The 25,099-nt window shown below is 37.3% G+C and overlaps 1 protein-coding gene across 4 annotated transcripts in view; it reads left to right on the top strand.

Moving 5' to 3' along the window:
* Positions 1–4,677: 4,677 nt before the first annotated feature.
* The window catches only part of Grip (Glutamate receptor interacting protein), a 313,660-nt gene continuing 293,238 nt past the window's right edge, over positions 4,678–25,099 (top strand). For all 4 annotated transcript variants that reach the window (XM_089737187.1, XM_089737185.1, XM_089737186.1 and 1 more), the window contains exon 1: positions 4,678–4,863. The gene's annotated coding sequence lies outside the window, so the exon portion shown is untranslated. The remainder of the gene's footprint in view (positions 4,864–25,099) is intronic.

Below are 25,099 nucleotides of genomic sequence, written 5' to 3'. Positions count from 1 at the left end.
AAAAAAAAAAGTGGCAGAGATTATGATACAATCCGTATCAATGAGCAAAGAATACAATCATTCAATCCTTGAACAAGTACAGACTTGAAAACCAGGTATAGTAAAAAAATATTCTAACTCCAAAACCAGCACCCGTAATCGTTAGGAGTACAGTAGATAAGATCACTAGCACCCGAGCATGGAACGATCAAAACCGGAGGTATCCGGGAGTTACTATCATTAGTCTGTAGACCGGTTGATACGTTTGTCTCCCTAAATTATGAATTCTAGATTTTTTATTACTAACCTGGTGGTGTGTGGAGTGGTGGTCACTAGTCGCTGGTCGCTGGCGGACGTTAGCAGTACCAGACACAACCAATTCGCTGTTTACTGATATTAGATTTAAAGGATCTTATTAATTTTTATTTTGTTATCACAGGCTTTTCTCGCATGTCCTCTTTCACACAGTCCAAGTTATTTTAGGACGCCTCTACCACCATTTACTCTCTAGTTTCATACCCAAAGTGTTTTTGACTCATGACCATACTCTCTACCCATGAAATTGCTCATACTAAGATAAACTCATACACTTTATTTTTTCTGCCACCGACGTTGCTTTCTGACTCCACCTTAAATACTCATTCCTAATTTTATCCACCTTCTGCTAACTACTTCTCCTTAATAATATATCTCTCTAGAAGCAGTATCTTCGGTTTATTTCCTACATGATTTATTCTACACATTCTGTTATTTCCTGTCGTGAATTCTAGTGAGCCTGCACGAGTTCATAATATTATTTCTATGCTCATAGTCAAGGCTTCTTCAAGAGTTCGAGCCAGTAATAGATATTCAGGCTCATGGAAGCATTTACAATTTACCCGATTTGAGGACGATCTGCTTTTGATGTCCATGAGCAATGGTAAGCAGTTATCATCGTGCGGGCCGTCTGCCTTCTGAGACATTAAAAATAATTATGCCTCCAGCCACTGCTTTAAATATTTAACAATTCATAAAACTTTAATAAGGTAAGCTTTGGAAAACATAAACTTTTTCGTTAGAAACAACTTTTCATGTGTATTTTTGAAGTAAGTTCATTACACTCGAGTCTTTAAATAGACGTCTAAAAATATTGTTTTATGCAGAGTTTTAATTGGTTTCGGTGTCCGTATGAAGTTTCAATTTGGGAAATGTTTAGATATATTGTGGTTATATGTAGATGTTGTAGTATTAGATATATTATTATGTAGATGTTTTATACCATACGTCAAAGCTGTGCTTTTTGTCGTCGTGGAATCGTTTGAAAAAATAGAAAAAATGAAATGATGATTCTCATCCGCGGTTATGTATTATGAGCTTCATCTTTACAAGAATGCTCCAAAAGAAGCTTGTACTACCTGCGGCCACAAATTCACCACGTGTATACCGTTGCCAGGTGGACTTTTACCATTAAGAGCCTTTAGGAGTAGACAACAATGGGAAGATCTTCCTCCAGGCGAAATTGCTCTGTAGAACACCGGTCGATATGTTGTCGTTCGGAACTTTTCTTCATTAAAACTTATCTAGTAAATTTCGTTAACGGGATTCAGGTATCTATCAAATATCCTGTGTTTTATGATGGCTACCACAAGGTAACTCCCCTCCGAGACCGATCGTGTCATTAAGTTAGCGTTGTCCATGCTAAGATTAGCTTACCGGTGCTGCTCGAAGTCTGCGGTGAATCGAGACTGAGCTTGAATGCTGCGTCAGTGCCGTGAATTGTCCATTCGATTCAAAGCTGCTACGTCGGAGATGTGTGATTTCAAGTGTTGATTATCTGAACGTGGGCTGCGACAGCCTGTAGCGACGTGATGAGGCACTGAAAGGACGGTCAATATGTTGTTGCTCAGAGCTTGTATTATATATGAATCTTATTGTATTAAACTTGTCTTGAAAATGTCGTTAAATGTCGTTAGCGAGATTCAGGGATATGTCAAATATCTTGTGTGTTATGATGAAGAGGCACCCCTCTTTCAATCCTTAATTTTTACTTTCGAAGAAAAACAAAATAGATGGTCCTTTGTTGATGAGTGGTCACTTTACCTCAAACATCAGCAATGCCAAACCGAGTCACTGCCTACTCAAGAGGCCTCACTCCCAACTTCCTTTGAAAGAAGCCTGTAGAATTATCATTACATTGTACGTTTCCCGATATACGCTCAAATAAATACTCGTAAAACCACTAAAGCAACTTTGTTGAATAACCGTTCAAAGAAATTCAATTGACTCGATAAGTCCCTGCGACCCGACCCAACTCCTTAAACTGTACACCAAAAACTTTATTAGGCATCGTAGCAGAATTATAATTGAGAAACAAATTCGAAATTCCTCTATTGAAAATTTAAACTTAAAAACTTGTCTATTTCGCGTTTCATCCACTAAAATTTTCAAGAGTCACACTCAATCCACGAAATTTCGTCTCGACGATGTTTTAAACTTCATAAAGTTCTTTGAATTTATACGAACCTGAAGGGAAACGAGAAGATTTGTTCGAGACTGCGTAATTTAGTTTTGTAAACCGCAGATGTTCAGTACAGGCCAGAATTTAAGCCGCCGGCCCAATTTTAACGATGTCTCCCGCAATTTGCGCCTTAATTCTGAAATTAATGGGAGTGACCCAAGGTCTGCTATAAATTTTCATTTGAAGAACTTATTCAAACAAAAGGTGGCTCAGACGCAAATTAGTGTTTGTTTCGCGCATTTTTTTTTATTTTGTCAGGATTTTTCGCTCGAGAAGTTATGACGAATAACTTGGTTAACTTTTGCGGATTGTGGTTACGTTTTCGACTGAAACCGAGGTTATTAAAAATGTTCGAATACGGTCTCGAGTTTTGAAATTATAATCATAAAAATATTAGAAATGCAAAAGCGTTTGTTGTTGGCTTACTGTTACATTCGCACAGCCAACAGAAAACAATATAACAAATATAAAACGATCTAAAATGTATGAATTTTTTTCTAGCATTGTTTGTTTTTGACCCACGCTTAAATTTTTGTATATTTATTTTCAGGAACGATAAAATTAGATAAATAATCCCCTCAAACATACAAACCGTTTTTGAAATATAGATTGCGAGCCATTTAGGCCGATAAACAAAATACTCTGATATCGTATAATTTTCCTTGGAACAAAAGCCAGTGTTAAATCCCGCGTAAATTACTTTTCTTACAAAATGGAAAAGTTCAATTGGATTCCCAACTAACAGAATTGGATACGGACGCGGATAATTTGATATTACATTAAACATAATCTTGATTGATGAACCAGAATCTTAGAAACGAAATGTCAAGCGCGGAGAATTCATAGTAAATTTATAATTTCATAGAGTTTAGTTAATTTAAGCGGTCATTTTTGAGCACAAATATAAATTTTGGGAATTTGTTTCATACTTCTCTTCCTCTCGCGTACTGGAGTCGAAGAGTGGTATGTGTGGGGTTTCCACCAAACCAAGTCTAACTTTTTGTTACTGAACAATTCTTCCAAATCTCAAACCCAATACGAATCTTTCTATAGATAGATCTTGATTGAGGCAATAGATGTAAGAGGCATGTAGTTCAATGCGCATCTTTCCATAATCAAAACTTAATTAGTTGTGCTAGTTATTAATAATCATTATAAATTACGATAGCAATGAATTTTGTTACATTGTTCCTGTCAGTCACTGGTTAGAAAAAATCTAAGCACTTAATTTAGCCAATTAACGGGCCTTATGCATTTCATGCGTATTAGGTAATAACAAGTCTTTAGGTGCAATTTGAGAATAAGTCTATATTCACCACTAGATAACTTTTGCCACTCACTATACCATAAATATATGGGGCTTTAGTCTCAATTGTATAGTGTAACGGCTACCTCACTTTCCAAGCCAGGATACGTTGCTGCTTCGCGAAAGGATTAACAGAACGCCTCCCTTCAAACGACGGCCTATCAGTTGCTTTAGGGTAGGAATAAGCAGGATGTTATTCCTTTATCGTGAAGGGCGTAATCACAGCACCAGCAAGTGGTGTAGCCTTACCTTACTTACGGGCTTACAACTTGCCCCTAACAGTACTCATGATAAGAATTAGATAAGAATTTCATTTTTCGAAATTAGTTCGAGTGGATTTAGCGCGAATACGAGCGTATTTTTACAAACAGATCTATTTTGTTATTAATAGTAGAATAATTTCATATAACCTCAACAAATCTTATAATCACGAACTAAACTCTATCTAAACTATACCAGTAAAATTATTTATTCAAATTCGAAACTGCAAGGAATGTAATTGGAAACTCTTCCAGAGGTATGTGTTTCAGTAACTCTAGTATCACTGAAATTAGCTACGCCAAATATTTACTCACGTATTCAACTCGAAAGCAATTTCTTGAGAGAATTTATTGATCTCGACCGCTATTAACAAGATTATAAACAGCATATACTTTTGATCGTCATTCCAGATTGTATGCTCTACGCAACTTCGAAACTCATTCAAATGTACAAGTAAACATCAAAGATGGTCGGCATAAGCGTCGCCAGATGACCAACCTCGGATTTATGGCATTGAAACTTCAATAATTTTCGTGCTCGAATGAACTGGGAATCTTTGGCTCGTTTTGATTTCGGTGCATGTATGTAGAGTAGTCAGTGGAATTCAGTGGATACTATCCTTGATCCTTTTCAACCCTCCACAGTTCGGTGTCAGCCGTCGTTGGTGTCGGACGCGTGTCGTGCTCTAGCCAGTCCAGTTACGAAAATAACGTTGCGCGAGGGTTAGCAGTGTTATTGTGGTGACAAAATTAAGTGTTGACTAAGCGGTGTCCGTTTGATGTTCGCTTTTATAGCCGTTTCACTGGATTTTCCGTTTTATGTGAGTACTTTGTTAAGTAAATTCGGATATCTGTGATGGTAATACAGGACGGGCTTTTATATTTTTTGTAGAAGTTTTACCACGTAATTAAAGCAGGAAATATATTATTAGGTTCTTATAATAATAAAGCTGTCGTATTTGTGAAAAAATAAAATGATGAATACGTAAAATGTGTTCGCCTCAAAAAGTATTAAATAAGTCCTGTGTCTGTATAATCTTAGAAACCGTTTAACGAATAAAAGCGAGGCTGTGAAAAAGTGTCAAATCATGTTTGCGAATGAAAATTCTCACGCTAAATATTCCTGATAAAAATGTAATCCTAAATAAAGGTCAAGTCGAGTCTAGACAGATTTAGGTATTATTTACTCTCAGAAGAAATCCTATGGTATTTTTGCGTTAGTAATAGTTTTTTTTTATTATTATTTAGATGGGTGGCCGAGCTCATAGCTCACCGGTGTTAAGTGGTTACTGGAGCCCATAGACATCTACAATTCTCATGTCTACAATCTTAAATTGTGTTAAATGTATCTTGATTTCGCTCTTTAATCATATTCGTCATATCCGTTCATGGTTTTGTCTTCAGATATACATACAGATTTTATCATACGTTTCTTCATCAACAGTTGTTGCAGAGCTGATAGATTTGATTTTCTAGATGTGTCCAGACAAGCATCGGCTAATAGTTGTCGATGAATACCAAAGTAAAAGAACAATAAAAACTTAGGCCCTGTATTAATTTACTTCATTATTACCTACAAGCGGCCCGATCCGGCTCCGCTCGGTTCTTTAACAAAAATTTCAACGATATTTGTCGTTATTTATTTTTTAAATAAAAGAACACTTATTGCGGCATAACTATAATAGTTAGACGTAATAATATGTTCTACAAAGTCGTAGTACATTATTTTATTCTATCATCAGAAGTTTTCGCAGGGCACGCAACGTAAAGAATATTTTAGGTAATTTTTTACACCTTGGGTTACATTATTGGAGTTTTAGTAAGGATCCTTAATTTGTTTCAAAAAAGATTATAGCTTATGTCACTCGGGAATAGTGTAGCTTCCAAACAGTGAAAGAATTTTTCAAATCGGCTTTATTAGTTTCGGAGCCTATTCAATACAAACAAACAAACAAATCTTTCCTCTTTATAATATTATTATTAGTACCTAGTAAGTATAGAGTATAGATAATAACAAATTTAAAATGAAAATATAAGAGTATCATTTTAAATATGCTAATGGAAAATTACTTTTTCTTTACGCTTAAGACGGAGGAAAACATCAAACACTTTATTCCTACGTAGTGTGCACAGCGATAAAGTTCATTTTGATAATTAATTTAATTTGTCTGAAATATAGGTTTTTCAAGGAGATTATTGATATAATTCGTATGTAACTCATCTAGTAAATGGTTACTAGCACTGATGAATGCATTGAAATATCATGCCGAATTCACCGAACCTATTTGCCATTATATAGTTAATGCAATCAAAATTATATGATCATGTTACTTGCGTCCATTTTGAGCTTAAATAATAATATTCATTCATATTTCATTCACAATGTCGAATGATAAGTTGAAAATTGAGTTCAGTTGCGTATATAGAGAGGGACTATGGGAGATGATGAATTTAAAGTTTCCCAAAACTGATAATACTGAGTTTGCTGATATCGAAAAGACTATACTACCTATTCAACATAAGCACCACATATTAAACTTTTAAAATTCGGTATCACTAATAATTCGAATTCTCACATATATCTAGTATACATATTTGCGGAACTGTCTGTCTGCCTTCGGAGAAAAAAAAGCAGCATACATATTTGCATCTCATATTCATACCGTAAAATCAAAGTTCATTATGTATTAAGCCATCTGCTAAGGAAATACCGAGACCCTTGAAGTCTTTAAATACATTTTTCTCTCAGCCTTTATTTTTGCTCCATTTCACGCAGAATACTTAAGTACTTGAGTGCCTCCACACGGTACCTCAATATGGTTCGGAAGAGGACGCATGAAACGTTCCTGTGGTTAGTTATACAAAGTACAAGTATACACACAAATGGATAGATATTTTATTAATGGCGCGGCAGTTTGAAGTGTAGAACAGTCGATAGAATACAAAAAAGCCTTCGACCTTATAACGTTGATATCAACGGGCTTTGACCACTTCGAAACTGTAGTAATGAAAGAAAAAAATAGATTATCGGAAAACTTCATGTTTATTAGAGATTTCTGGTCGTTGTTAGAGCGTGTCCATACAGTGATCAGGAATTTTTTAGTACCTAATTATACCGAGAAGAAATCGTGCGTTCTTGTTGGAAGGGCTATTTTAACGTAATTAAAACTTTGACCTTTGATAGCCGGGAACATTGTGAGTGAGACCCATGCAAGTGATTACCGCTCTGCCTAATTCTGCCTGCCGTGGTTGTGTGGTTTCCCGTGGGGATCAGATGTTTTTCGGGATGTAGCTAGAGGTAGCCTATGTCACATTCCTGAACTATTACTTAAAAAAAATTGGTTTCTTTCAATTCGTTGCTTCGCTTCGAAGAAGGACAAACAAATAGAGAAACAAACACACTTTCACATTTATAATGATAAAAATACAGAAAAATATGTAGAGGTTTATTTTCACGTTACGCAGCGAGTGTTGGCCTTCACATTGTGATATTCGCGGGCCTCAGAAAGAACAGAACATCAATAGGTCGTAAGTTTGTACATGCTTCTAGTGCAGTAAACAAAAAAAAAAAACTTAAGAAATGAAAACTTGGAAAATTCGTGGATTTGAATCTCGTAACATCATTGGTCACATCAGGATATTCCACAAAACCTAGTCACTAAAGTTTACAACTTAGCGCAGCATTTTGCCAGGGCTCATTGTCAGTCAAATGGGATCTTGCGCCGGGCTTAACCTGGATTTTACGATGCTCGACCAGGCTTAGTCCCGCGTTCGTTTTATTTGATAGCTAGTCCGAAATTTGTGAATTTGCCAAAATCTTTGAAAATCTTTCATGTTAAATGTAAAATTTGAAATTTCGAATTTGGCACAGTTTTACGGTTGGCTTATTTTTTTGTAATAAATGGATTTGATGTCAAAAAGTAGTATGAAATAGAAAAATAAATGGGTTTTTATCGTCTTAGATGGATGGATAAATTGGAACCGATGCATTTATGGGTACCTTATGCGTTTATCTTAAGACCTCAGGATGAAGTCTCAATTGCATTGTATAACACTTGTGGCAGTCTTTTCACAGGAATACATTTTTATTGGTATTAGAATTATTATTTTAATTTACACTTGATGTTGGCACAGTTGCTCATGGTCGTCAGCATATAGATCAAACTCACACGGACTAAACCATAGTTTTCGCTAAAATCCCATTTCACCTCCATTCATCTAAGCTACAGTCAATATTTACTCTAATTAGAGTAATGTACTAGGCTGCACTAAAAGTATCGGGAATGGAATATTTCCACTGTTTTTGTCAAACTTGTTTAGTCGTTGAGAAAATGGAATTGACTCGAGAAAATTCAAGAGTGATGATTTATTATGACTTTCGAAGTGGTTTAACACAAAAACAGTGTGTTGACCGGATGATTTCTGCATTTGGTGATGAAGCCCCATCCAAAACCACAATTTATCGCTGGTTTGCTGAGTTTCAACGTGGACGTGTCAAGCTCAGTGATGATCCCCGTCAAGATCGTCCAAAAAGGGCAGTCACCCAAGAAAACGTTGATGCTGTGCGTAAGCTGATTAAGGAAGATACCGACGTGTGACATACCGCGAAATTCTGGCAACTTTAGACATTGGTATGAGTCAAATACAAATAATCTTGCATGAACAATTAGGTGTAAAAAAGTTGTTTTCCCGATGGATACCGCATTCGCTCTGTGAAGAGCAAAAAGCGGCTCGCTTTACTTGGTGCGTCAGAACTCTCGAAAGATTCCACGCAGGATCCTCAAATGCTGTATACAACATTGTATCAGGTGACGAATCCTGGATATACGCGTACGAACCCGAAACAAAAAACCAGTCACGAGTTTGGGTGTTCGAAAATGAGTTGAAGCCAACAAAAAATTTTCGTTCACGGAGTGTTGCAAAAAAAAATGGTGGCCACGTTTTTCTCCAAAACCGGCCATGTTACGACTATTCCTCTTGAGGGACAAAGAACGGTTAATGCAGAATGGTATGCTAGCATTTGTTTGCCACAGGTCGTTTCTGAACTCCGTAAAGAGAACTGCAACCGCCGCATCATCCTCCATCACGAAATGCGAGTTCTCACACCGCGCACAGAACAAAAGAGTTTTTAGAGCAAGAAAACATAGAATTATTAGACCATCCGCCGTACAGCCCCGACCTAAGCCCTAATGATTTCTATACTTTCCCTAAAATAAAGAATAAATTGCGTGGACAGAGATTTTCATCACCTGAAGAAGCTATGGACGCCTACAAAACGGCCATTTTGGAGACCCCAACTTCCGAATGGAATGGTTGCTTCAATGATTGGTTCCATCGTATGGAAAAATGTGTCAAATTTCGCGGAGAATACTTCGAAAAGCAATAAAAACATTTTTAAATATATAGTAATGTTGTGTCACTTCGTTAATTCCCGAAATTTTCAGTGCCGCCCTCGTAACCTAAAGCATTTATTATATGTTGCTGCAACAATTCGTTAATATCAAAAACTATTGTTTTCCAGTAGGCTTTTACAAGTACCTTATAGGGGCCATGACTTGAGAGCTACTTCAAAGTTTCACCACTGAGAAGAATTGGCAAACAAGTCAAGGCTTGTTGTTTATTAAACATATGAGTGTTTAATATTATTTAAGTTGCAACACACATTACAAATTGTTAAAGCATAACCACACCACTAATCCGCCTAATGTTGGTAAATATGAAATATAAACATCAGATAAACAAACAGATGTCCTAAGTCCTACGGATCAATAAACGTGTTAATTGTTACCAGGTTCATTTGCTTATGCTAATCACATCGACGGTAGCCTAATCACGACATCATTGGCGTCACATTAAAATAAATATTAGTATAGGATTCTTTGAATTCATTGCACATACAACTTTCGGGTCTCTTGATATACAATGAAATGAAACTTTGTGTTAATATTACTACAACTTGGTCAGCGGATAATATACTCCTATAGTTATATCATTTATAAGATGATTAAAAAGAATAATTTCTTACTGGTGGTAGGACCTCTTGTGAGTCCACACGGGTGGGTACCACCACCCTGCCTATTTCTGCCGTGAAGCAGTAATGCGTTTCGGTTTGAAGGGTGGGGCAGCCGTTGTAACATACTTGAGACCTTAGAACTTATATCTCAAGGTGGGTGGCGCATTTACGTTGTGGATGTCTATGGGCTCCAGTAACCACTTAACACCAGGTGGGCTGTGAGCTCGTCCAACCATCTAAGCAATAAATAAAAATGTTCAATTTTTTTTAATGCTAAGACCACTGTATTAGCTGAAGTCTATTTGCAAATTTAACCAAGGTAGCTTTTATTTCAATGAATTCAATTAGTTGAATTTGTTATCTTCACATCTGTGGACTTTACCGATCTCATAATATTCGTTGAAATAATTAAATATCTGTCTTACTATTAAAAATTAAGTAATTACAGCACAGTAGAATTAGGTAGTAAATCTACCTTTGAGTTTATCTAACCTTTGGGTGAGTGCGACTTTTTCCTAAACCAAAAATCCAAATACTTAACCCAAAGGATTATACTCAGAGCTAAGCCAATAAAAGGACAATGACAAACTACCGAACGCATCGAACCGTGAAAGACAAATACATAAACAAAACAAAAGGAAAAGCTATTTTTTCCCGTTTCCCCCATGTAATACATGTGGTATGATTGTTTTTCCTGCTCGTATGTTAGACTCAATCTTTGGGGTTTCCGTTGAGACTGAACTGTTTTTTTTTTCTTTCTAATAGGAATATCGTAATATTATACAAAGAAATATTTCATTGTATTGTGTACGTAGCTAAAGATTTAAGCCTGTATTTATAAAAATATTAAACGAAAAAACGTAAGAAATTCTGTTAACAACAATGATCCTTCGTAGGCGTAGATCTTTACACATGCCAGTTGTAGGACTTGGGGTTTTGATATTTTTTTCGACTTTAGCGAGTCTTTGATATAATAATAATTATTTTTAAAGTTTGATTTCGCGATTTTTTTAAAGTCATTACGTTTTTATTTCGATGTTTGGAATACTTTATAATTTCCATGGTCACAAACGAATAGTAATTGTTGTTTCGATTATACCAAAAAAAAAGCCCACTGAGTTTCTCGCTGGATCTCCTCAGTGGGTCGCGTTTCCGATCCTGTGGTAGATTCTGCGAAACACTTTTCTTGTTAGGGCCAGTGTTAGCAACACTCCGGTTTGAGCCCCTTGAGCTCACCTACACGTCAAGGAAAAGCTGAAATAGCCTCTTAACGCTATCAGCATAGGTAGGGGAAAAAATTTAGTGATAAATTTTTTAGTGTTTATCTCTAGGATAGCAGCTGACAAGTTAGAAGTTTTTATTTTTTATTGCTTAGGTGGGTGGACGAGCTCGCAGCCCACCTGGTGTTAAGTATTTACTGGAGCCCATAGACATCTAGAACGAAAATGCGCCACCCACCTTGAGATATAATTTCTAAGGTCTCAAGTATAGTTACAACGGCTGCCCCACCCTTCAAACCGAAACGTATTACTGCTTCACGGCAGAAATAGGCAGGGTGGTGGTACCCACCCGCGCGGACTCACAAGAGGTCCTACCACCAGTAAAGTGATAAAGAACACTTAATGAGATATTATGCTATTTGTTGAAATTTTCAACTCGGTACAGGGAAAGCAATAAAAAAGCGAATTCACGACAATCACAAAAGTTTCGAGAGCAACTGAATCAATCGTCTCAAAAACCACGGGCTGTTTGCAGTTCACTTGAATGCGTAAAACGGAACGTACTCGAACACGGCTCTTGATAACAATAACGGTTGAGGTCTTTTTGTGGACCGGCTCGATACGATCTCAATGGCAGTTCCTTCAATCGGCTTGACTCTGAGCTTCGCGGCTTTGCTTTGAGAATTTCAAATGTCTTCAAGGCTATCGGGACGGCTACTCTAAGCCGTCGGTATTAGGTGGAATGGAATTTTACATTATATTCAGGAGAAACATTATTTGGATGGAACAGACGCGAATATTTTATTAGTGAAAAATTTCTCGAGTTTTTTTTTGGGACTAATTTCACAATGGAAATATAGCTTGGACCATCGAATACAGTGAATCAATAGACATTTGCACATTAAGTATTGTATAACTTTTTCTTTACTTGCAAGGATAGGTATCAATTAAACCAATTTCTGCCGCGAAATGAGGCTTCAGTCTCAACCTACCGCTGAATACCAAATAAGAGTTTAACTCATCATTTCATCGGAAACGATAAAAAATCTGTCAAATTGATAAAAATATTGTTTTTTTTTTGTTAAATTGAATTTTACTCGATTTACCAAAATGAAATAAAATTTAATTTGGAAAAGCCGCAAAAGCCAAAACCCAAATAAAAATCGACGCGCCTCTCTTCACGTATATATGGATATGGCTTTTCATAAAAGGAATAATAAATAAGTTAAATCCTCGTCTCCCACAATAAATAATACAACGTTTTTTTCCGTAGCCAGCAACCACATTCAATATTGCGTTCCAGCGCTCTCAATATTGCAGTACTGTCGCTTATATTAAAGTCTTTTGTTGTATCCAACAATAGTACACGCAATAATGCAGGTTGGAACTGTATGTGTTTGCTGTTTCGATTTTTATAGCTCTATGGTCATAGTCAACCGAAGCTAGTTTATTAATAGTTTGATAAGTTACAAAACATATCGCTACTGAAACTATAAAATAAAAAATAAATAATAGTTTAAAAAAAACTAACAAAATACGTTTTTACAGAAAATCCAACTAAAAAATAGAAAATAAATTTTAATAAATTTGAATTAAAAAAAGTGTAAGAAAAATGATTTTATTGTAAAAAAGCGTGGGGTGCTTTTCAGGATATAATCAAAACTATTTTAACACTATTTTTAAAATTTATTTTCTAATTTTTAGTTGGTTTTTCTATAAAAGCGTATTTTGTTACTTTTCTTAAACTATTATTTATTTTTAAATTTTTAGTTGAATTTCAATGTTTTCAATATTTTTTTAAATATTGATTTGTCATCGGTCCTAAATAAGTATACCAAATTTCAAGTTAATTCGACGTTTTGAAGGGGGTCAAAATCATGTTCAAAGATTCCGTTACAAACATACATACACCTGAAGCTAATAAAAGCGTATTAATAAAAAAAGCATTGATTTTGAAAGTTCATAAATCTGCGGCCTTTTTCAGTAGGTAGGTGGGCTTGGCTCTTCATCTAATGTTTGGTAGAAACCCAGGTCCATACATATGAGATCAGTGCTTTCATTGTGGCTGCTCCCTCCTCTGATCCGGAACGCATGACTGCTTCGTTGCAGAAATGCACAGGATGGTATTATCTATTCGGGCGTGCTCACAATAGGCCAAGCCACCAGCAAATAAATCTTATTTATTTATTGCAAAGACGAAGCGAATGAGCTCGCGCCTTGACTAGTGCGGCAGAACCCATAGACTTCTTTTTTTTTTTTTTTTTATTGCTTAGATGGATGGACGAGCTCACAGCCCACCTGGTGTTAAGTGGTTACTGGAGCCCATAGACATCTACAACGTAAATGCGCCACCCACCTCGAGATATAAGTTCTAAGGTCTCAGTATAGTTACAACGGCTACCCCACCCTTCGAACCGAAACGCATTACTGCTTCGCGGCGGAAATAGGCGGGGTGGTGGTACCTACCCGTGCGGACTCACAAGAGGTCCTACCACCAGTGATTACGCAAATTATAATTTTGCGGGTTTGGTTTTTATTACACGATGTTATTCCTTCACCGTGGAAGTCAATCGTGAACATTTGTTGAGTACGTATTTCATTAGAAAAATTGGTACCCGCCTGCGGGATTCGAACACCGGTGCATCGCTTCAACACGAATGCACCGGACGTCTTATCCTTTAGGCCACGACGACTATGTGGATGTCGTCACCTATCTTGAAACATGGAGTACAATTGCCAGTTGCATAATATAACAGTGATCCCGCCTTTCAAGCTGGAACACATGACTGCTTTGCGATAGTGTTGAGGCTTGGCAGGCTTACGATTCATCGTACCACCAATTATTGCGTAAATAACATTAGTTGGTTTAAGTTTTATTATTCATTCATCATGGAAGTCATTTGTGGTATTGATAGCTGCCTCTTAGTATACAACACATGACTTAGAAACAGCGTAAAAAAAATTAACTGTAAAATATATTACACACAAAAAAAAAAGAAATTTTCAAATTTAATCTGTAAGAAACAAGACTAGAGAGCTGGAAAAGACAATACAAAATACATATCACAAGAGCTGTAGTTTTTGAAATTAGAACTCTCCGCTGCGCTGTCGGTCTGTGCGGCGACATTCGCTTTATTAAGCCGCGTTCGTCGCAAGCCAAGGGAAGTGCCGCCGTGGCCGTCGTACGACAAGAAGAGACACTCTAGCAGTGAAGCTAATCTAGTGTAGTAACCGGTGTCCATTGTTTCAACTTTGTTGTTCTATAATTAAAAACAGAGTTGTTTTAAGAAATTTTGAATTGTACAATGCTTTTTGCTTTTTATATAATACTAGCTGGCCCGGCAGACTTCGTAGTGCCTCAATCGATATATAAAAGACGTAAAAGGAATCCGTCCGACGGGGGACACATCAAAGGGAAAATAAAATTGTTATTTTTATTCAATTCCGAGCATTTTCATATTTATCTACCTTTTAAACCTTCTCTGGGCTTCCACAAATAATTTAAGACCAAAATTAGCCAAATCTGTCCAGGCGTTCTCGAGTTTTAGCGTAACTAACGAACAGCAATTCATTTTTATATATAAAGAAGATAATTGATTAATAGAGATAGGGTGTGGTTCAGACTTGCATGGATAGGTCAACCATTCTGTTTGAACCATGCAGCCATGCGTTCCGGTTTGATAAATCGGTGTCGCTATTTTACTAGGCAATTGAGATATAGATCTGAGATCTTAGAACTTATATCTCAAAGTAGGTGGCGCATTTACGTTGTAGATGTCCATGGGCTCCAGTAACCACTTAATACCAGGTGGGCTGTGAGCTTGTCCACCCATCTAAGCCATAAAAAATATATATATATATTCTAATGCATTAAGATGGGTGATGGATGCCATTCCCATTGGGTATCTATAGATTCTGGTTAGAACTTAATACCGTGGGTCGTTCACGCCCGTATGCAGTAAAAATAAGAATATGTGCAAGTCATGTTTTTGGATTAAAATATGGTAGTACTATGAAAGCGCGTAGAAGAATCAATTTCTTTCGAATCATATATTTCGATCAGGTTGTTTTTAAAATTAGGCTAGCGAAAGTTTGAGAACCACGGTACATGATGTATTATATATTATATGATATTTTAATATATTTTTAATGCTATTTCATAATTTAATGCAATGTTGTGCATAACGTTTAACAGAAGTATAGTTGTAAATATGTGTTTTTTTTTTATCCAAAAACTTTGAACTTTCCAGTATATTCTCTAACTCTTTATATTAAAGGTTGTCTTTTCTCTTAGTTCTCGTTGAGCTGAATAAAGGCTCGTACCAGTTTCATAGTGTTTTTATAGTAAACGTGACATTTCTTTTAGAAGGAAGCTACGGTTTATCTCGTAAGCTATGTCTCTTTCAAGTCAGGGCTCGTGTACTTCGTGTCTTCAATTTTAGGGGAATTGGTTTATTAATGCTTACCATCTTGTACAGCTATTTTATCTTTTTTACATAGTAAGCGGGTGTGTGCATTTATTGCCCATCGTTATGGTGGTAAGGAAAAATGTGGGAACAGTTTGGCAGAAATATTCAGTCCATTTAGCCATTAAAATATTTGGTGTTTGGGTGTGAAAGCGATATTTAGAATTCATTTGTTGCTAAGAGCAGCGAGATTATATTAATTACTTTAACTTGGCAAAGGCCATAGAGTATTTAAGAAATAATTATAAAGAACAAGTAAGATGAAAGGCAGGCATCAACATAGTTAAGCTCTTGAAATTGCTAATGTCTATGGGCGCGGTTAAATTTGCGCATTTTTATTTTATTTTATTTTTTATTGCCTTTGTAGGCAGACGAGCGTACGGCCCACCTGATGGTAAATGGTTACCGTCGCCCATGAACTTGAGCAATGCCAGGAGCAGAGCCAAGCCGCTGCCTGCCGCTACAGATGAACAATATACAGCTTACCACTTCGATTGTATCGAAAAAATAACGATAAACTCAAAAAGAATAACGAGTACGCTAAGGAATACCTAATTCTCATTTAAATTGTAAATAGCTGTAGTTACTCAACTATAATAACATTTTCTTTACAGCCCCAAGCGATTTGTTAATATTCATCTTGGATTGAACAACTGTTTTTTTATGGATAGATGATTTCAATTTGAAAACGTAAAACCCGCAACACAATCGAATCAGAGATAAAAAGAAAAACAAGAAGATCAAATGATCCGAATCGATTTATTGAATTGAATTGCGAACGGACACAGCGAGAAAGTTTCAATGACAAATAAACGATTTTCCAACTCGAATTGTGCTGAATCAGTGATTTATATCGATTGGGATGCCGCGATTGAGTTTGATTGAATACCTATATTTTATAGTTAAAATACGTTATTGGTTAAGGGGTTTAAAATGAGCAACTACGCTACGAGTCTTTTATAATTGGATATTTTCTAATGGAGTAATTCGTTTTGTCCTCAACCCTAACTATTCTAATTGGATTAATATTTTTCCAACCAAGACCATAAATTCCAACGAAGTTCGTCAAAACCTTGTTGTGCAAAGAAATTTCAAAAGCTGCAAAAGTGTTGAGTTTTAAATTAACTGAGTGACAAAATTTATCCCCATGAAAAATAAGATGGAACAATATGTAGTAAGCCATAGTGAATAGTTTGTAAAATTAATATATTATAGGTAGATAATGAGGTTGTTAAGAGAGTGTTAACTGTGAATGTGGAAGGATTTAGAGGAAGAGGTAGACCTAAGAAGAAATGGATGGATTGTGTGAAAGACGATATGGGTAGGAGGGGAGTGAGCGAAGAAATGGTATATGATAGAAGAGTATGGAAAGAGAAAACATGTTGCGCCGACCCCAGGTGACTGGGAGAAGGGCAGGATAATGATGAATGACCTAGAAAATTTCCGTACAAATATTTTTTTTAAAGTGAAAGGAATGATGATAATTGGATAATGCTTTTATAATAGGTTATTACAGGTTATCGGTGTCTAGTTACTTATTGATTATACAATACATTTTAAACTAACTAAATTGTTTTAAAATGAATATGTTATTATGCAAAACGACACCTATTTTATTTTTAAAATGTACATAAATGTTAATAAATCCTTTTTTATGATTAAATGATTAGTAGTAGCCCAGAGACTTTTCTAGTTTCACCAAGGCAGGTGGACAAGCAACGACTCAGCCAGGAGGGGTTGAATTTGCTAACAGCTACAAGAGTGCCTCCAAAGGAGACCTAAAAACTCAAAAGTCGCTGCTTTGCGAATTAATCTATAATATAAATCCTGTTATTGTTTAAGTAAGTGGCAAATTTAATGAAACTCTTTCCTTTTTCTTCACTCTCAAACACTTTGAAATAATATTTCAAGGGTTTATTTTCAACACACCACTAACATTAGTAGTAAACGCGGAGAGCTCCCGCATCAAGCCCTTGACACCAACTTGAACTAAAAGTTTAAACGCAACTTAAGTACAGTCGACGAAAAAGGCATTTATAAATTTATTGTTTAATTTTTTTAGATAGTAACCTTTTCGAACGCATTAATGTGACAAGTAGAGTCTGCGTGTGAATTATTAATACGTGTTCACTTTTTTGTAAAAAAGGATAATATTAAACAATTCTACAATGGCGCCATATTGACCATAAAAAAAAACTACATGAACAATGTTGATTTTCTCAACAAATAATTTTAAATTGAACCAGCCGAATTTGATTTCCGAATTAATTAGTCGACTTATAAAATATATCCTACGAGTATCAATATATTTGCCTGAATCGACCAATTAAGCGTGAATGAATCATAATTAAATCAATGAACAAGATGAATAGGTTCGAATTACTGAGCGCACAAATACAAAATTTGCGAAGATGGATGAATTTTGACCGAAGTACGAGTAATTAAAACGCTACTTCAGTATAATATTGTGGTTATATAATTATTTTTTTAACAAGAGCATAGAGCTAAGTTAAGAGCTATACATTAAACAGCATACGTCCACACAAAAAGATACGGTGAATAAGTAAAACCAATACACTCGTACCTATGTTAGATTTAGCCTATCTATACTTCTTGTATGAAAATCAAATATTTTTTTATCAGTTTATTAAGATAAGCATCGAAAGAGGCGAGTGGAGAAAATATAGTCATTCTGCCAAAAGGTACAGATTACGTACTTATAATTATATGAATTTATGTAAAAACAATACGTTTGCTTCATCAGGGGCTTTATAATGACAAAATATACTGACCTCTGTTTTTTTTTTTCAAAGCTATGCCTAGTCCATATAGTTGAAGGCATAATACTTTTGAACGCAAGTGTATAAATCGTTATACATACACGGAGCCAAATCCGTGTATAGTAGGGCTGGCACCGCGTGAAGTTTCAACGTTAATGCGTTTTTAGTAGCGACGAAGGGAATCTTGTTTTTTTTTTCTTCTGTAACACACATATTGAATAATTTATGAATCCAGTGAGGAGTGAGTTTTGTTGTACAATTCAAGGGCTATCATCGGTAACCATGTGTTATTTAGGTTTTCGTGGTCTATTTAATATAGAATATATTTAAGATTAAGATTCCCAAGTTTAAATCTTTGAAAAAAAATATTCAGGGTATCGAGAAATGCAATAGCAAGCCGTTTCATTATTTGTCGATTGTATCTGAATAATTGTTTACCTATTGAAATTCGTTTCTAAATCCGATAATTCGAAAGCTATGTTTTCTCCTTAACTTGAATTCTCCATCCTTTGTGGCCTCATAACAGGTCCTGTCATAAGCACTTAAGCTATTCATTATGAACTGAACTATATAGGTATATAAAAAAGGTAAGATTTTTGCTCTAATGCGGTAAAATGATGTGAAATTAATATTAGCTTGATTATTGGATTGGATTATTATCAAGTAGTTTACAAAATCAATTCTAAAGTTCAGATCTCGAATTTCATGCTTGAAGAAACAACAGACGTTATCCAATGAATTGAAGTACCAACATTCTGAATCGAGTGATCTTAAATAACTAATTCAAAGATCATTTTCTAGACACCTCCAAACATCTGCAGACCACGAAACTCCAAAGTCTATTACTAACTACTGGTAGACTTCGACAATGTAGGGAGCCTTGTTTTAGCAAAACGCCAGCAGCATTCACAACTTGACACTGCCTTTGTGGATGTCTATGTGAACTTCATAGTAATTAAAATTTTGTTCTGATTTCAAGTAACTTTGGTTATCTATCTATCTATATTATTAGATATATCTATAGTATATCTATATTATTTATTGTCCATAGACAGAATAATATTAACATGTTTAATACATGTGAAAAGGCGAGCTCAACTATTTAAAGATTGTTTCCAGTAAATTAAAGATAAAGCGATATAATATAATTTTAAATAAAAGTAAAGTATACGAAAATGTATAGTTATAATAATTAAACCAGTTAATTTTAATCAAATATATAAAAAAAAATTATGTACAATATATATGACTATACATACATATAAAGAATAAACGAGAAAAATAACGCCTTTGTGATAAAGGTGGTATATTTTCTGATACATATGTTTTGCCAAATATGGTTATACAAGCTGATGGCCCACGCGTTGTTAAGTAGTTATCAGAGGCCACAGAGTTCGCAACACTTCACACTATGACATATGAGGATAAACTCTTTGTCATTTACGGAACACATCTCACATAATAATATTATTATTAAAATTTCGGCTTTTGGAAATATTATAAGATTCTTTTGTGAACTTTTAATTAGTGATAAGAAGCTTCGAGTTTACAATGAAAATTACCATAAGGCTATATTTTAAAGTCTGCATAAAAAAAACGAATTAAAAACTATAGTTTATTTGCTTTACCAAGTCATGTTGTGGTACTTCAAGAAGTAAACAATACAATTTGGTAAAATATTTGTGTAAGTACTACGTCTATAACGAAACATTACTTCCAAACCTTATTCTACGAAACCTTCAATGGATTATAAAGTTTTTTCGTCTAGAACTTTCGGTGTTCTTTGCTTAATGCAGTATGGAGCGAGAATAGTAACTAGTTAAGACAGAGGCTGTACTCAGAGACTTTTCAAAGAAGCTGCTTTTAGCAAGGTTTTGATTTTAATTTTTTAATTTCCCGAATAGATCACACACGTACAATTTAAACAAAATGTCACAATCTATGTACAAAAAAGAGCGAAAAATAATGGTTCTTAATGAAAAGACAACCACGGTAAGACACACGACGCTACCTAATACAAAGGTCTACTACAATTTTCAAGTCAAATGGCTTTGTTATTGAAACTACAATTAGTCAACTTCTGTTTTCATTGTGCTTACATAAAAAGTTAAAAACTGTGTGAAAACTTTGTAAGGGCTACTACGTAATCACTACCAAACAGACCACTACCACTACCTAATCACACTACTCACTACCTAACAAATCACTACCACACACAGAGTTAAAGTATGAAGTCACTTATTTGAAACCAGAGGACGAAGTTACCAAGTCTCTTAATCTAAGCCACCGAAGCGTTCAGGGTAATGATGTATAACCATTTGTCTAGAAATGGTTCGACCGGACTGAGTGGGTACCTTTCAGAAAGATGTTTGGTTTTCGGGATCTAGCTGTAATCATGCTGGTTTCGTATGCTTTTCTGGTAACACAGCAGAAAAATCGTAGCCTAGAGTCATTCAATGTACATTTCTTATGTATATTATTCAGAGCAGCCTATGTAATAGCTATATTATGGAGTATATTATGAAGTTAACATCACTCCCAAGCTGAAATCGGCTGACTTCACCAAAAATATATAATTAAATGGTTGATATTTTTTAACCCCCAAATCTAAGCCAAACGGCGACCCTGGTCAGTTCTCCTTATTACAACATTTGTTGAGTGAGATTAATCCTTAGTCAGACTGAATTAAGATAATGGTTAGTGCCAAGAAAAAGGGTTCGGCTACGTGATGGGTCTACTAAAATGAGCAGACTATCAGTAATAAACTTAGGCTCAGTATATCCGTTGACATTTTTCTTGCATTTTTGGGGGTCTTTAAAGGGAAAACTTGACGAATTTTTGTTAAAACGTTTGCGGGTTGGTCCTAGATTTATTTCTGTTATAAATGAAATATAACATTTATGTTTTTTAGCATGTTTTTACATAAGTCTTTAAATAACTACAAACAATGAAAATGAATAAGAATGAATGAATTAATGGTAAATAATATAAGTATGAATACAACTTCAGCGTATATAATAAAATAAGCCTAATCAGAGTGTCTAAGGCAATCGAAAGCACAATAGGCAAGCGTCAATGTTACCGTGCGTAATTGAATCGGAATGAAGAAGTCCGCAGGATAACAAAACGTATAATTGTTGAAATGAAGTGGTAGTAGGTACAACAGAGGTCGCAGAATAGACGGTCGGTGAGACCAAGAGTCGTTGAGTGGATGTGTAAGCAATTAGACCTGATGACTTTATGAAAGTTGCGAGTATCACAGCGGGCAGACGTTAGACCTATCTTTGTCGCGATCTATGGTACAGCAGTGATCAAATATCAACTGATGATGACGACAATATATTTAAAAGAAAAGTAGCTTGTAGAAAAAGAACTGGGAGATAAATATATTTTTTTATTGCTTAGATGGGTGCACGAGCTCATAGTCCACCTGGTGCTGAGTAGGTAGCGGAGCCCATAGACATCATCAAGGTAAATGCCGGCATCCATCTTGAGACATGAGTTTGCTTCAGTTTGCTTTCTCACTCTTTACACCGAAACGCATTTTTTATTACCCTTGTAGGCATACGGCTTACCTGAAGGTGAGTGGTTACCGTCGCCCATGGACTTCAGCAATGTCAGGGGCAGAGCCAAATTGCTGTCTACCAGTGCGGGGCAGAAGACAAGGCAAGAGAAGGTGGTGGTACCTACCCGTGCGGACTCACAAGAAGCTCTACCACCAGTAATAACGCAAATTATAATTTTTGCGGCTTTGATTTTTATTACGTGATATTATTCCTTACCGTGCAAGTCACTGTGAACATGTGATAAATACGTACCTATTTCACTAGATTGGTAGGTACCGGCCTGCTGGATTCTAGTATCGACAAAGTCGTATCGCTCGATACAAATATACCGTACGTCTTATCCTGTAGACCCAATCTTCTTTCAGAGTAATAGGCTATTCATATGTACTAAATATATAATAATATATTTAATTTTCTTCTGTACCCGGACTAAAGTCCTCGTCGTCTTCATTTAAACCCTTTATGTGGCGCACCATTGAGCCGTGGCTGAAACTGCAAGGAAACTTGGGAATTACTTCATCTCATACTAAAATTTACCAAACCGCCTCACAAGTCAGCCGAACTACTTCAGAACTTGGGCCAGATCTAGTAGTTTACTCGACTTTTCCAACAGTTGCATTCTCGGCTTGAATTATTGCATCATATAGTTTGGCAGTAAAACTATCGGAATCATTGTTATACGCCATTGTTTTTATTGGTGCCTGTAAAATGCTTTAAAATGTTTTCCGAACTTATATGGGATTTGGCTAAAAATTCAGTTTTGAACTGAATAAATGTTTTCGAATTACAGACGACTCGTGTTCTAGCTGTTTTATTTTACACATCGCTTGCTTTGACTTCGACAATTTACGGTATCTCCCTACAAATAATTTTCGTTTGATATTTTTGTAGCTAGCTAATATGCAGTTTAAATTGTTTGTTTTCAAGGTCTGTTGGACATACGGACATTTCCGGACTTGCGCTCACACTATGATGGATTCAAGAATAATGTGTTCCATCATACCCCGTTGGACTAACTAAGACCTTCGGTTACTGAACACACTGTGCCCGACCTTGACTAGCCATTAAAAAGGGCTTTAGAGACGGAGGTTAGGTGGGGCGTTTGGTGCGATGCGCATCTCTTATCATCTCCATCCAAGGGATGATGATCGCTGTCCAGCCGAAGCTCAAATATTTGGGCCTTGTGCTGGACAGTCGATGGCGCTTCGACCACCACTTTGGTGAGTTAGTCCCGAAGTTGTTGGGGATGGCGGGTGCACTAGCCCGTCTTCTCCCCAACGTCGGTGGTTGCAGCGCCGGCGTCCGGCGTCTGTACCTGGGGGTCGTGCGCAGTATGGCTTTGTACGGCGCTCCCGTGTGGTCGCCCGCACTCTCTGCGCGCAATGCAGCTTTGCTGCTACGAGCTCAGCGGGTGCTCGCGGTGAGGGTCATCAGGGGGTACCGCACGATCTCCCGGGAGGTCGCCTGCGCCCTCGCCGGTTCCCTTCCTTGGGATCTCGAGACCGAGGTAGCAGCTGCGGTATACCGGCGCAGGACACAGTCCTTGAGTCGATGACGGACGCCCGGCCCGTCGGCTGTCGGTCGGTGGAGGCGTGCTGCGCGTCATCTGGCGTACGCCAAGTGGAGGGAGCGGTTGCTGGAGGAGATTGGCCAAACTTCAGTCACTCGCCGACGCACCCTCGAGGCCCTGGTGCCCGTGCTGGAGGCATGGTCAGATCGACGACACGGCGTGCTCTCCTTCCACCTAACGCAGGTCCTCTCGGGGCATGGCTGCTTCGGGAGGTACCTGTGGAAGGTCTGCAGGAGAGAGCCACATCCGGGTTGCCACCAGTGCGGGCATCCGGACGATGACGCTCAGCACGCACTCGAAGCGTGCCCGCGTTGGGAGCGCTCGCGGCGAGACCTCATCGCGTTGCTGGGGATAGACCTCTCCTTGCGGGCTGTCATCGCCCGCGTGCTAGAGGACCGGAATTCTTGGCCATGACCAGGTTTCGCGACCTGGTCAATGGCGTTCCGTGAGGCTGAGGAGCGCGAAAGGGAGTGGGATCCCTCTTCGGCTTCTCAGCGAAGAAGGCGGAGTGGGCGGCACGGGCGCGAAGCTCCCGTTCATCCCCCGTAGGGGCTGTCGGGTGCCGGGTGCGGGGGTGCCCGGTACTCGGCTGTCGGTCCGGTGGTGAGGCGGCGCAAGGTGGCTCCTGTGCACCGCTCACGGTGTGTCTCCGAGACGACGTCCTGCGGGATTTTCCCAGGGATGGAGTGCCGTCCTATTATCAGGATGAGTACCGGCGACGGCGAGCCTTCGGCGCGCACTGTGCGGTACCGTGGGTTTCGTGGAGTCGGAGTGGTGGGGCTCGGTTTTGCGGGGTAGCTCTTGCGTGGCTGACGCCGTGCAGTGCCTCGCGCGCCTTTCTCAAGGCGTAGTCTCCCGGCAGGAATTGGGAGAAGAGAAGGACCCCTGTCTTCTTCTTCTCCCTGTTCTTCTCTGGAGGCGCCGGAGTCCGACATAACCCGGTCTCTTACCCCCCTCGACCGGGTATTCGTAAATGGAATCCCCAGCGTTAAAAAAAAAAAGGGATGGTGGTCCGGCGATCACGTCCGCTTTAAGGATTTTAACAAGTGATTTTCCAGCGTTTGCAAATTGATTTGATCCAATACCCGTTTTTTCTTGAAACAATGGTCAAATTGTCAATGGTCAAATGGTCAAAAAAAACGCGTTTGGTCCTTATCAGTTGCCTCTTACCTCTTAGCATAAAAAGATTAGGATTTTGAAATACATAAATATTGACAAAAACAAAAAAAAAGTAATACAGAATCAGAGTTCTTCATTATAAAATTCGGGACAAAAAAGGATTTTTTTCCTTTAACTAGAAGTTATTCTGCATAATATGTAAAATGTGCATACGTTTACATGTACATGCTTTTGACCGCCTTCCAAGATGAAAGAACATCCTTCAGCAAACAAAACGTCTGGTCGTCTACGTTACAAAATAGCTTTTCGGAGGATAATAGTTA

This window comes from Bombyx mandarina, chromosome 22 (genome assembly GCF_030267445.1).
Source record: "Bombyx mandarina strain Sakado chromosome 22, ASM3026744v2".
NCBI lineage: Eukaryota > Metazoa > Arthropoda > Insecta > Lepidoptera > Bombycidae > Bombyx > Bombyx mandarina.
The sequence above is the reverse complement of the archived record's forward strand: the minus strand, read 5'-3'. Positions and strand labels throughout refer to the sequence as shown.